This window comes from Triturus cristatus, chromosome 8 (assembly GCF_964204655.1).
Source record: "Triturus cristatus chromosome 8, aTriCri1.1, whole genome shotgun sequence".
Taxonomy (NCBI): Eukaryota; Metazoa; Chordata; class Amphibia; order Caudata; family Salamandridae; genus Triturus; species Triturus cristatus.
In genome coordinates this window covers 658,837,380-658,852,467 of record NC_140591.1, presented here as the reverse complement: position 1 = coordinate 658,852,467, position 15,088 = coordinate 658,837,380, and positions in this window count along the sequence as shown.

The following is a 15,088-nucleotide window of genomic DNA, read 5'->3' as shown; positions in this document are numbered from 1 at the left end:
CCATACGGTGCTGGGGGTACGGTGCATACATGCGGGGGGGGCTGGGGATATGGTGCGGACGTGTAGGGATGGGGGTACGGTGCGTACATGCGGGGGGGGCTGGGGGTACGGTGCGGACGTGTAGGGATGGGGGTACGGTGCGTACATACAGGGCTGGGGGTACGGCGCGTACATACGGGGCTGGGGGTACGGCGTGTACATACGGGGCTGGGGGTACGGTGCGTATATGCGGGGCGGTTGGGAGTACGGTGCGGATGTGTAGGGATGGGGGTACGGTGCGTACCGGGCCCCCTTTAACTCGTGCATCGCGGCGTACTTAGTTTTTCCGGCACTTTTTGGCTCCCGAAAAAATATTCCCGTGCGAAGTGCTGTGGGTACGAATCGTACTTGTTGGTCCGTAAAACGCTGCCTGACTCCGTGCGAATGTTGCGTACGCGCTGTCCCGGATCGGACTTGTATGTATTTTTTAGTCGCACGGTGTTTTTTACGATTCGTACGGAAATGGTATTTCTGTACGAATCGTACTTGCTGGTTCGTAAGGTGCATTCCCCGGGTACGAGTCGTACGGAGAAAAGGCTCCGTACGACGATTCGTACCCGGGTTTTACAGGATCGGAATCGGCACCTAAATTACTTCCCATCCTATTCCCCTATAAATGCACAATCCACTACACAAAAAAGATAACACAATTAATTACATTATCAATTCATTGATTAATCAAAATTAATTTCCAATTAAAAATTAGATAACAATAAATTAATAATCAATACCAATTGATACAAAATACAATGCACTTTATTATAATAAATTACTTCCCACCCTATTCCCCTATACACCCACAACCCGCTACACAATAAATAGCACAATTAATTTAATTCTCAATTAATCAATTAATAAAAATGAATTACCAATTAATAATTAATTAACAATAAATTAATTAACAATATGGGGCCGATTCCGATCCGGGTCGGAAAGCACTCCGACTGAGTCGGATCCGGAGTGTTTTCCGACCGAGTCGGACCCCTACAGTCCGACTGAGCGAGTACGATGTGCACGTATGCTGTTGGACTCGGTTCGGTCGGACTCCCATAGAAGTCAATGGGAGCCGGTCGTACGACGCGTACATGGGCTCCCATTGACTGAATGGGTACGTCTTGAACAAGTGCACCCCTACAGTGGGTACGCGTCAGTGCCATCCGCACCGTACATACCTGTGTTGGGGAGACCCCTAGGTCTCCCCCTGTGTCCAAGTCGTAGGGCTGCGGGTGTTAGGGGGTCCGACGCGGACCCCCAAAGTCCGACTCCAGGAGCTTTTGCGAGCTGGACACTCCGGCTCGCACAGGCTGTCTGACGCGTGCATCATACTGGCTCGGTTGTAAATCCCATCCATTGCACGCCACGTTTAGCTTCTGACCGAGACGTACGGAGAGGTTCGGACCCGGAAACGACTCGGTCGGTGATTTTCATGTAGCTCGCATCGTACTTGCTCGCTCGTACAGCTGTACGAGTCGGCCGGAAAACACGCGTACGGTTAGTAGTTTTTCCTGCCGAATCGCGTTCGGTGCCCTTCCGACCCGCATCGGAATCGGCCCCTAAATGATAATGAATTAATTATAGTTCATATAATTGTCATCCTTGTCATCGCGCGCATTGCTGTTTTTAACAAACTACTTCCAACTCTATGGGAATAGAGATTATTTTAATTCGCTGCTACGCTGCTTGCTGCGGGGGGAGACAGTTAGGCTTACCTGCATTTAAAACGTTTTGATCACCCGCATTTGTCGGGACTTAGCTAGCGGGGGCTCCGGTTCAGCGGCGCTTGGCCGCCATCTTGGAGTGGGTGAGTGAGGCCTGGGACATTGTAGGCGCCATATTGGGTGGGTCAGACGCCTACGAGGCGGTACCCGCGCATTGGAGAGCTTTATAAACTGCTCCTTCACAAGGTAAGGCAGACCTTGTCATCGCGCGCATTGCTGTTTTTAACAAACTACTTCCAACTCTATGGGAATAGAGATTATTTTAATTCGCTGCTACGCTGCTTGCTGCGGGGGGAGACAGTTAGGCTTACCTGCATTTAAAACGTTTTGATCACCCGCATTTGTCGGGACTTAGCTAGCGGGGGCTCCGGTTCAGCGGCGCTTGGCCGCCATCTTGGAGTGGGTGAGTGAGGCCTGGGACATTGTAGGCGCCATATTGGGTGGGTCAGACGCCTACGAGGCGGTACCCGCGCATTGGAGAGCTTTATAAACTGCTCCTTCACAAGGTAAGGCAGACCTTGTCATCGCGCGCATTGCTGTTTTTAACAAACTACTTCCAACTCTATGGGAATAGAGATTATTTTAATTCGCTGCTACGCTGCTTGCTGCGGGGGGAGACAGTTAGGCTTACCTGCATTTAAAACGTTTTGATCACCCGCATTTGTCGGGACTTAGCTAGCGGGGGCTCCGGTTCAGCGGCGCTTGGCCGCCATCTTGGAGTGGGTGAGTGAGGCCTGGGACATTGTAGGCGCCATATTGGGTGGGTCAGGCGCCTACGAGGCGGTACCCGCGCGGCGTAATACTATAAGATCAATGGAGAAGAGGGCGCGCAGCGTTCGCGCGCAGCGGGCGCACCGGAGGTGCGCCAGAGGTAAGCCCGTTTGTGCCCGTTCGCGTCCCGGTAGCTCCCGGCTCCAGAGACCCAATGAGGACACACTTAGTGTATTCTCGAGAAGAACTGTGTGCTCTGAATCACCACTCGGCCTCACATAAAGATTCTGCCGTGTGGCCACCGTCTTCGCCCCCCATCTCCTGTGGCCTTCTTAATGTCCGCTCCCTTGTAAAGCACTATGACGAAATCTTTTTGTTGATTGAGTCAGCTAAATTGGATATCTTATTCCTGACAGAGACCTGGACTACATCAGATAGTGGAGCAGAGTTGGCCTGGGCATGTCCTCCAGGATATTTCATCAGACATATCCCTCGAACTTCGGGTAGAGGTGGCGGAGTGGGGTTTATTTGTAAAGACACACTTGCCCTCTCACAGTTTACAGTTAAACAGGTGGTGGGCTTTGAACTCCTGGGATTTTCCTTATTGGCTCAGAGTGGCACAGTTTTTTCTGGTCTTTTGTGTTACAGACCTCCCTCCGGCATAGCCCCTTCTTTTCAGCAATTTATTGACCTTGTGTACAATTTATCCAACTCACACTCCAACTTTATAGTGCTGGGTGATTTTAATTTACGACCATTAGGCCCACAAGACCTAGCCTACAGGGAAATTTGCCAAGCATGCAATAACATACAGCTGGAACAGCTTGTGCAATGTCCCACACATGTGAGGGGGAACATTTTGGACCTGGTCTTTGCTGATAAAAAATTGGTCGCCATTAATGAAGTCCTGGATCAATGCTGGACTGATCATGCTCTGATCCTCATGTCTATTTCTGTGGCTGGAGTGCAGCGCAGTGACAGTTCGGATGGGTATAAATTTAGTAGACAGTGGTCCCGTCTACTAAGGGGGTCAAATTTACCTTCTCTGCTGCCTACAACTTTTGAGGCGCAGGAAACGGTGGATAAAAGCTATACTACCCTGTGTAAACAGATTGTAACATCTCTGGATGTACTGATCCCTTTAAAAAGGGTGAAGAACAAGCCTCGGAGAACCAATGCTTGGTTCACCAGTGATCTCAGCCAACAGAAACTCCGCTGTAAACAGGCGGAACGTGCTTGGAGGAGAGGGTACGCAGACTCAGATCGTGCACAATACAGACAGGCCCTGCGGGAATACAAAGACCATCTAAAGTTGGCTAAGGCGAAGTTCCTGGAAGATTCTTTGACTAAAGCCACTAATAAATCACAGACCCTCTTTAAGCTGGTTGACAACTTGGCAAATCCGGCTTCTGCAGCCCCAGTTACCACACCATCTCAGGAGCTGTGTGATTCATTGGCCTCTGCATTTGAGGAAAAAATCAGACTCATCTTGAGTGGCCTCTCGACTCCGAGCCATGTGGCCCTGATGGAGTCCTCCCCACGGAAATCCCCTCACCCTTCGGGTGTTGAGGAGGTTAAGGGTGAACAACAATTATTATCCTGTTTTCCCACCCCGTCTTTGGAGGAATTCTGCATAGTGGCTAATGGTGTGTCGTCGGGTTCCCCTTTGGACCCCCTGCCACATAGGATATGGAAGGCCTTTCAGATAGAGTTGCTACCTCCGCTGTATACCATCTGCTGTCAGTCTCTGACCTCAGCCACGGTTCCTGATAGTTGGAAGCTTGCAATTGTGACACCGTTGCTAAAAAAGGCCTCTCTGGACCCGCTTTGTCCTGCCAGCTATAGACCCATATCGCTGCTTCCATTCCCTATAAAAATTCTAGAGAAGTTGGTCACAAGAACTCTATCAAACTTCCTGGAATCCAACGCCTGTTTGGATGCTGCCCAGTTTGGTTTCAGGCCGGCGCATGGGACCGAGACCGCCCTGATCACCGTGCTTGAGGATCTGCGAACGCGTGTCGATATGGGTAAGGCAGCATTTTTGGTGCTGCTGGACATGTCGGCGGCGTTCGACACGGTGGATCACGCTGTCCTGCTGGATCGCCTCAAGGGGGCAGGCGTGGGTGGTCTGGCGCTGGGCTGGCTTGAATCCTACCTGGAAAATAGGCAGCAAGCTGTGGCTTTACCACCTTTTCGGTCAGATACACGTCAGGTGAAGCAGGGTGTACCACAGGGGTCTGCGATCAGCCCGATCCTCTTCAACTTATACCTCCGGCCCCTAATCAGTTTGATAAAATCTTTCGGCATCTCGGTTATCAATTATGCCGATGATACACAACTGATTTTTTCTTTTGAGGGAAAGGAGGCGGTTTCGAGGGACACTTTCCATCAGTGTATGTCGGAAACAGCAGAATGGCTCCGACTCAACTCACTCCAATTCAATGGGGCAAAGACTGAAGTGCTTCATTGTTCATTGGATCAGCCCTCCCGTACGTTACCAGAAGGTTTCTGGCCAGCTTCTATCTTAGGTACGGTGACAGCGGCGGAGTCGGCCCGTAACCTGGGGATTGTGTTCGAGCCGGGGCTGCAACTAAATGCCTCGGTGAATAAGACCATAGCTACGTGCATGGGCCTGCTTCGAGCCCTACGCAAAATCTTGCCGTTGCTCCCCCCACAGGCTCGAATAGAGGTGGTGCGCAGTACTATACTCAGTAGGTTAGACTACTGTAACGCACTACTTCTGGGGGCACCTAAGTCCTTAGTAGGTAGGCTGCAGAGGGTTCAAAACATGGCGGCCAAACTGGCTTTAGATCGACCTCGCTCTGCATCTTCTTCAGAAGCTTTGTCTGACCTCCATTGGCTGCCTGTTCAGCAGCGTATTGTCTTTAAAGCTGCCTGTGTTGTGTTCAGAGCGCTGCATGGGCTGGGACCGCTGCCACTTCAACACCTTTTTTCGTGGTACCAGGCTGCTAGACCTCTAAGATCCTCCTCGGCTTTTTTGACCATAGTCCCTAAATTTGTTAGAGTGAGGATGGGTGGTCGTGCCTTTGGTTTTACAGCAGCTAAGCTGTGGAATACTCTCCCTCTGTTGCTCAGGAGTAAGCAAGAATTCCCCTCCTTTAAAAGGGAGCTAAAGACCTATCTCTTTCCAAAGTAATGTAGTTTATCGGATCTGATGACTCACCTATGGTCCAGCGCCAGGATACCCTTGGGGTGACAGTTGCGCTCAACAAGAATTTAATACATACATAACTTCATCAATTAATACTAATTATTTACCAATTAATAATTCATTAACAATAAGTTAATAATCATTAAATATTTCATTTAAAATATTAATTAATTAATTACAATTAAATTACTTCCCACCCATATTCTGATCACTGATATTCTTGACTTCAATATTTTGTCCCTACGATATTCAAACCTCGATAACAGTGTAGGTCGACAATAAAAATTCAATATTATGACTGCATAGCGGTAGTGAAAACCCCCCTCAATTTGGTTTTTCACTACTGTGAGGCCTTCCTCTCTCACAGGCTAGCATTGGGAATACCTTAATACACTTTTAAGCTATAATTTCTGATGGAAAAGGAGTAACTTTTTCATGTTTCATTTATTTTGAATGGTAATCATAAATCCTCCTCACTGTTCAATTTGGATTTAACATTACTGTTTTAGAAATTTCACTTTTAGAAAGTGGACATTTTGCTGCACTTACTGCTCTGTGTGCCTGCTAGCCTGTCTCCAATATTTTCTGATGTGGATGACAGCTACATTTTGTGCATTCCATATACACAAGATGGATAGATGTGTCTGATTACCAATAAGGAGTGGCTAACACTACACTTGAATAGGCAGTGTCCTGTCCCCACACCCAAGACTGCTTACCCCCACAGATAGCTTGGCAGACAGAACTGGGTTGAAAGGGATACTTGTGCACTTCAGAGAGCTGCATTGAAGTCACCGCCCCACTGTAAATTATTGTTGGCCTGTTCCTTTTCTATTGATCGCCATGGGCACACACACTGACACTGTAGTTCCACACTATCATGTGCTGGCATGGAACGTGTGAGGTATGGCGACGCATGCCAAATGCTATAGTATCCATGCGTATCTCAAGCACTGCCAAGAGCACTTTGCTACACTGCAGAAACCTATTTTAGGGAGGTGGAACTCCAGAGACTAAAATCTAAATGGTGTGGGCAGGTGTATAGCATGTCCTTGTCGGCATTCACCTTGGAGGTGTTCAAATGGGTAGCACTGGGAGTCCCCTAAGCAATGGAGAACTATAGTGCAGACACAGGGGGCAGGTACATAGTGCTGGAGGAACAGCTGGATGATTCGCTTTTGTTGCTGGTGTGAATATATGCACCTAATTATAATCTCGGCGGGTTCCTTGATACACTCACACCAGCTTTCTTTCGTGACTCGGCAGCCCCATGTGTGTGTGGGGATACTTCAATTGTAGGATGGATGTTGTCCTTGATAGGTCTAGACCTCCGCTGCACGGGCATTGAGTGTGAGGTGCCCTAGGGATTTAGTCCTTGACTCGCAAATATGGTGCTTCAAGATCTGTGGTACATCTGTAACTCTCTGTAGCATGAATACTCAATTTATTCTCCGGTCCATGACCTCCCCACTAGGATCAACTTGATTCTAGGAACAGTGTACATGGGGTGGATGGTGATGCAGGCAGAATATCTGGCCTGCACTCTGTCCGAACATTATCTGCTTATGGTGGAATTGCTTAGGGGCCGACCGGATCAAGGCATCTCCACGTGTCGATTGCAGACCGAGGTGCTTGGTGATCCTCCATTTCTGGTGGACCTCTCGACCTGCATTGGGCAATACTTTGAACTCAACAAAAATACTACTTTCCTCCGTGCAGCGGAATGGGATGACCATAAAGTGGTGGTGAGGGGCCATTACTTGTCTGCTCCAGGACCTTTGAAGAAAATACAGGAAAGTGAATACTTGACTAAGCATGCAAGACTATAAGTATTGTATCACAAGATTGCACGCCAAGGGTGACCGCTCGGGTAGACTGCTGGCTTGGCTCATGCGGGACTAGCTTCAGAACACCCTGATCAAAGCCATCATTTTGAGGGATGACAACTTGGCTACCACACAGACAGCAGTTAATGATGCCTTCCGTAACTATTACAGCGAGCTATAAACTGCAGCTCCAGCCCCCGCCACTGAGCGAATACAGGCCTTCCTGGAGGGTCTGCCTCTGACTCAATTATCTCCACTCCAGCAGACCGTGCTTGATGAGCCCCTTCAGCTTGAGGAGGTTTGAGCCGCACTAGCTCAAATAGCCAGGAACAAGACGCCAGGCATGGATGGCTTGCCGATTGAGTATTATGCTACCTTTTCCGTGCACCTAACCCAACTTCTTCTGAATGCATTTCATGAAACTCAGTCAAGACGTCTGCTCCTGGACTCCCAGCGTGAGGCACTAATTGCAGTCTTGTCCAAACTGGAACACGACCCTCTGGACTTGTGCTCCTACAGACCTCTATCCCTTTTTATCCTCGATTGGAAGGTCCTGGGCAAAGTACTTGCAAATAGGCTTCTTCCCTTGATAGGCACGCTAATCCATGAGGACCAATCGGGATTCATTCCGAATGCAGCACCTTCCTTAACAACAGAAGCCTCTTGTGGATCCTATATAACATGCCAGAAGCTGAGTATGATAGGGTGACAGTCTCTCTAGACATTGAGAAAACTTTCAATACCCTTGGTTGGGATTACCTGCTTGCGACCCTATGTCACACGCAAAACACACATTGAGGTAGCCAATACATTAAACGCTGTCAGAACGGCATTTGTAGATCATCACAGAGTACTCACCCAATATGAAGAAATATTCAGGAAGTTAGAGGCATGTTGGGAAGAGCAAAGCTAGGGAGCGTAAGAACGGAGCAAGGGACAGTCCAGTTTCAGTAAACTGGAAGAGGAGTAGAAGGAGCGAAGAACCGTTTGCAGACTCCATCTCCCATGAGGCAAAGCAAAACTGGCCGCGTACGCAAGAGAAACAGCATCTTCATCCGGAAGGTAGGCAAGTCTACTGAACTCCCCGACTCCCTCAACACACTGCTGATTATTCCTGTAAGATCAGTATTTCAAGCCATTTGAGTCACCTTCTTTTCAGAAGGAGCGGTGAGGGTGCACTTGCACTGCAACTCTATCCCTTCAGTACTTTTTCTTCATCAAATGAGGGCGGAGTCCTGAGTCAGGTGAATTACTGCTGGCATGGACTTCCTGGTACTGTAGCCTTTTATAGTTTATGAGATATCTCTCCATGGGTGCAACTTCTCCTGCTCATGCCTGATGATACAGAGATTGTATCAGCAAGGGGCTTATGCCCAGCACTGTATCTGCACTGAAATACTTGTTTATCCTCTGTGAATCGAACAGAGGCAGTACATTCTGTTTATTTCTTTTGCATATTGGAATTATATTGCACCTTTGACTCTGTGAATTAATGGAGTGTCCAAGACAATGTATCTGCTAAATTGTACAGTGTTGTTTAAACCAATAAATCTTACCTTTGATATTTTTTACTTGCATTTTAGCAGGGGGTTAAAGGGGCGGCTGCCTGTTCTTCCCCTGCGATATGAACTACTGACGTGCTTTTACTGTGTATCCATTAACCACAGGATATAGTTTACAGGTTTTTACTTGAAATGGGAAAACATTAATCTTGCCAAAACCATATTTATTGGGAAGTGAGTTTATGCCATTACAGAGTTTATATAAACAGAAGAATTTATGCACTGATAAAGAAAAGGCGTTCATGCATTTCCTTTTGTAGGATTTTGGAAATGTTATCTTTCTTTACAGGTACTTTCATTAATGTTTGCTAAGTCCAGGTATATAAGGGTAGTTGGAACATGGTCATTTATATGTTATCTTTCTTTTCAATCCTCTCTCCCAGCTGATTTTCTACCCTTTCCTTCCCTCGCTTGATCACCCTAACTTCTGAGCTATCATAGCAATTCAGAGTTGGGGATATCCAGAGGTAGACCCATTTTGAGCCTCAAACCGTGCCTGAGGATTGACTGAGCTGACTTCCTACACCGCATGGTCTTCAGCCCGGGATTTGTGCAGTGGATCCATCCATTGTACTCAAACATACTTGCCAGAGTCAAAATGGGCTGAGTACTATCCAATGCTTTCTCGATATTCAGGGCCACCAGACAGGGATGTCAGCTATCACCAATGCTGTTCGCAATAGCTATGGAACCTCTTGCCTGCTATTCGTGCCTACATGCCTTGCTCTGGGGGGTTTGGGAACTTCATACCTATCACATTTTGGCACTCTACGCTGATGATGCATTGATATTTCTGCATGAGGGAGGGGCAACGTTACCAGCAGTGATGGCCCTATTGGATACCTTTGGCACTATATCTTCGGTTGAACTGGGTGAAGTACTGCCTGATTCCCCTCACACAGGTTCTAACCCATCTCAGAGCTGCGCTCCGGAACCATCACCTACAGTGGTGCCACAACTCATTCAAGTACCTGGGAATACAAATAGAGCACTCCAATGATGACCTTAAGGAGGGCAACCTGGACTGTTCTATGCACTCCATATGGAGATCGCTCCTTTTCTGGTACTCTCTGCCACTTTCCCCATTGGGGAGAGTAGCAATAGCTATCATGCTAATACAATTCTTTGCTGTACTACTTTACTGCCCTACCAATTGTGCTGCCTAGGCACTTCTTCCACAAACTGAATGAACTGTTATTAGAATTGCTGTGGGCAAAGACCGCCGCCGCTTGGTCCTGGCCATGACACAATGACAACTTATTGAGGGGGGACTGAGCATGCCCAACTTCGAGCTCTACTCAACTTCAGTGGCCTTTATGTTGGTTTAGTGAGTCCCCCAGTGTGGTAAAAACGTCCATAAGTGCGAGATTGGACCCGAGCAGTGTGTACAACTGGTTGACAGATCACACATGTCCTCTGCTTAAAGGGTCTAACCTTATGACTATGGCCTGGGTGTGCTGGCATCGATTCATCCATGGTAAGTACATGTTCCTTCCTTACTCCCTCTTGATGCCGGTGGCCCAGCTACCTGCTGGCGTTACATTGACTGTGCACCACAATTAGACTCAGTGCACCATGGTTGAGCTGGTGAAGGTTGGGGACATTTTCAAAGAAGGGTCCTTCATGACCTATGAGGACATCATAGCTTCCTATTCCATGGGCCCAGGGCACTTCCTGATGTACCACAATATACGATGATTAGTGCGAGACACCTGGGAGCTGCCGACGTAGAGCCACCATTGTCTGGCATCCTTCATGCACAACTGTTTGGGGTTCCTCAGAGATGTGCCATTTCCCTGCTATATGAAACCCTTAATGCAAGCGCCTTTACAGGCATGGCAGGTGCGCTCAACCATTGGAATGTGGTCCTAACAAACCTTTGTCCCCCAAGAAGTGGACCAGTGCCCTTCAACAAGTGAAGGAGGTCTCTTGTAATCCCAGATTCCATTTCACCCAATTTAATTATCTCCACCAGGCATATTTATCGCCCCAACGCATCAAGCATATGTTCCCAACAACCAGCATGGAATGTATGTGTTGTGGATTGCATGAAGCAGGGTGCTGTCATAGGGTGTGGTACTGTCTACCCCCCCACAACGCACTTGCCAGGAAATAACAGCCACAACGGCAGACCTGCGCGATCACCCACTGTCCCCCACCCCTGAATCTTGTCTCCTCGGGCTGCGAACTAAAGGTTTATCCACCCAGTGTTTGGACTGTTCAAGAGGCTCAAAGCGATGCACAGGGAAGCTCCTGCCACGCCCGACATCTCTAAATGGCTTCAAACATTGTTACAATGGGCAGGGGCGGAGGCGTGTACACTGTGCTACGTAACTGACAGAGGCCTAGCCCGAACAGGCAGCGAGCAGTGGGACGTGTTTGTAGTGAATATTGAAGGCAAAAACGACATGCGACCGTCCTGAAGAGGCAGCAACACATTATTATCCTGCTGTCGACCACACACACCAACCCAAATTTGGCAGTGTAGAGTACATTAGGCCTACAATATTTAGTCCCATGTTTCTGATTAGCATGGGATTCTAGTCACAAACATTAACAAACAAAAATCTCACCAAAATAAGCCAGTCACAGTGAGGCAATAGAAGTGAACAAATAATTCTAATATTTTCTCTGTCAACACTAGTGGTTTTCATTTTCCTGACTTTCCATGAGGAATTTTGGAGCTACTGCACCATTGTTTGAAAACAGTGATGGTTTATTTGTCAACTATTAAGTGAAAAAGTGTTTGTCACTATTGTGTACTTTAGTGGATCTAATGAGCTGTGTTACAACGAACCTATCGCAAAACTGAACTAGGATAGATAGTGTTTTCATATATTTGTGAAAATTACTCCGGGTTTGATGCTGCAAAGGGCCAAGCCATTCCCTTTGGATAGGGCATTTACTAAATGCTAGCGAGGGTTGTGTAAGCAGTCTCTGGAGCATAGTAAACCATTATGGCATCAGTTTACTGACAGGCAAATCAAAGTATACTACTTTAATGTTACATTTTATAAAAGTTATCAAAAATGTAATTTGATTTTGAAAACTAAGGAGAAAAAAACATTTTATTGATCATTTTGCCAAGATAGAAAGGGGTAACTTTATTCACGAAGAGGGCTGTTCACAGAAAAAGCAGCTTTGCCTACATGGTGACAAACAGATTTTTGGAACTCTTCATTGTGGGGACATAATTTTCTCAATGATAAGCACACTCACATGCATATATTAAGCACACATACCTGTGCCTTAATACACTCAATTAAAGGTGACTTAGTTAATAAACAAAATTAGGTTTTTCTAACTAGCAAAGACACGTTTTCTTGCCATGCATCACTGCAATGCTATTAAAGTCACACCAAGCCAGAGCACAATGAGACATAGAGCTTTATCATGTATGTGGGTGGTGTAACTACACACTGAAACCCATATATTACATTCATCTTCCTTTCAGTTTCACATTTTCACCAGAACCGCCAACACCATAGCACCCATGCTCTGCCACACCATCAAAGGCTCCCTGGCGACCGCATCTTTCCCCGACGACTGGAAGCACGCCGAGATCAACCCCCTCCTGAAGAAACCCTCGGTGGACCCCACCGACCTCAAAAACTACAGACCCATCTCACTGCTCCCGTTCCCAGCGAAAGTCATAGAGAATGCCATCAACAGCCAACTCGCCACATTCATCGAAGAGCACAACATCCTCGACTCCTCTCAATCCAGCTTCAGAAAAAACCACAGCACACGGAAACTGCCCTCCTCGACGCAACAGACGACACCCGCACCCTACTGGACAAAGGAGAAACAGCAGCCCTCATCCTCCTCGACCTCTCAGCGGCATTCGACACAGTCTCTCACCGCACCCTAATACACAGACTCCACGATGCAGGGATCCAAGACAAAGCTCTCAACCGGATACGCTCCTTCCTCTCCGGCAGAACGCAGCAGGTCAGACTCCCCCCTTTCCTCTCGGACCCTACACCAATCACCTGCGGAGTCCCCCAGGGGTCCTCCCTCAGCCCTACGCTCTTCAACGTCAACATGGCTCCGCTCTCCCCCATCGTCAGAACCTACGGACTCAACAATGTGTCATACGCAGACAACACCCAACTCATCCTCTCCGATATCCAATGAACCCAACACCGTCAGACACAACTTTCAAGAAGACATGGAAGCCATCGCCAAATGGATGAAAAACAGCTGCCTACAACTAAACACCAACAAAACGCGCGTCGAAGATTATCCTATGCCGCAAATATTTTAACCTTCTCATTGTGTTTTAGTGAATTGTTGATTTGTGTTATTTTTGTATATTCTTTTGTCACTACATTAGACTAAGATGGTGTATTGTCCTATAAACTTAGGATGTGACTAGTGATATTAGATTTTAACATTTGGATGCCGATTCCGATCCTGTAAAACCCGGGTACGAATGGCCGTACGGAGCGTATTCTCCGTATGACTCGTACCCGGGAAATCCTCCTTACAAAGCAGCAAGTACGATTCGTACAGAAATACCATTTCCGTACGAATCGTAAAAAAATACATGCGGCTAAAAAATACCCACAATTCTGATCCGAGACATCGCGTACGTGACGTCCGGACGGAGTCAGGCAGCGTTTTATGGACCAGCAAGTATGATTCGTGCCTATGTCACTCCGCACGGCTCATTTTTTACGGCAGCCAAAAACTCCTGGGAAATTGAGGACAACGCGAAGAAGGAGCACCGGTACATGACGGACAGCCATGGACCCCATCCTACGTGTCATCCCGGCCCTCCTAGCCTACAACCTGGTGCACCGAAACCGCCGTGCACGCCGCAGAAGGTCAGAACAACACCCAGGGGCAAAGGGGGGGGGCAGGAAACATAACCCCTACCCAATGTAAAAAATACTATATTCTGTACATTGCCTCCAGGGTCTGGTCACTTCGGGGGGCGTGTCCACCAATCCCTGCGTACCGCAACAACGGAAGTGGATGTGGACGCGTACCCGTCACCACTACAATGGTGGGACGGACCATACCCACGCTCTGAGGGCGTGGGTACGGTCCGTTCCACCATTGTAGTGATGATGTAGGGGTACGCGTGGTACGGACCGTACCCACGGCCTCAGAGCGTGGGTACGGTCCGTACCACGCTCTGAGGCCATGGGTACGGTCCGTACCACCATTGTAGTGGTGATGTAGGGGTACGCGTGGTACGGACCGTACCCACGCCCTCAGAGCGTGGGTACGGTCCGTACCACGCATACCCCTACATCACCACTACAATGGTGCCTAGGATTCCCAGCAGTGGACAAAGACATGTGAGGGGTGGGTGCAGAGGAATGCTAGCAGTGGACAGAGACATGTGAGGGGTGGGTGCCTATCACTCCCAGCAGTGGACAGAGACATGTGAGGGGTGGGTGCAGAGGAATACCAGCAGTGGACAGAGACATGTGAGGGGTGGGTGCCTATCACTCCCAGCAGTGGACAGAGACATGTGAGGGGTGGGTGCAGAGGAATACCAACAGTGGACAGAGACATGTGAGGGGTGGGTGCCTACCACTCCCAGCAGTGGACAGAGACATGGGGTGGGTGCCTATCACTCCCAGCAGTGGACAGAGACATGTTGGGGGTGGGTGCCTATCACTCCCAGCAGTGGACAGAGACATATGAGGGGTGGGTGCAGAGGAATACCATCAGTGGACAGAGACATGTGAGGGGTGGGTGCCTACCACTCCCAGCAGTGGACAGAGACATGGGGGTGGGTGCCTATCACTCCCAGCAGTGGACAGAGGCATGTGAGGGATGGGTGCAGAGGAATACCAGCAGTGGACAGAGACATGTGAGGGGCGGGTGCAGAGGAATACCAGCAGTGGACAGAGACATGTGAGGGGTGGGTGCCTATCACTCCCAGCAGTGGACAGAGACATGTGAGGGGTGGGTGCCTATCACTCCCAGCAGTGGACAGAGACATGTGAGGGGTGGGTGCAGAGGAATACCAGCAGTGGACAGAGACATGTGAGGGGTGGGTGCCTACCACTCCCAGCAGTGGACAGAGACATGGGGTGGGTG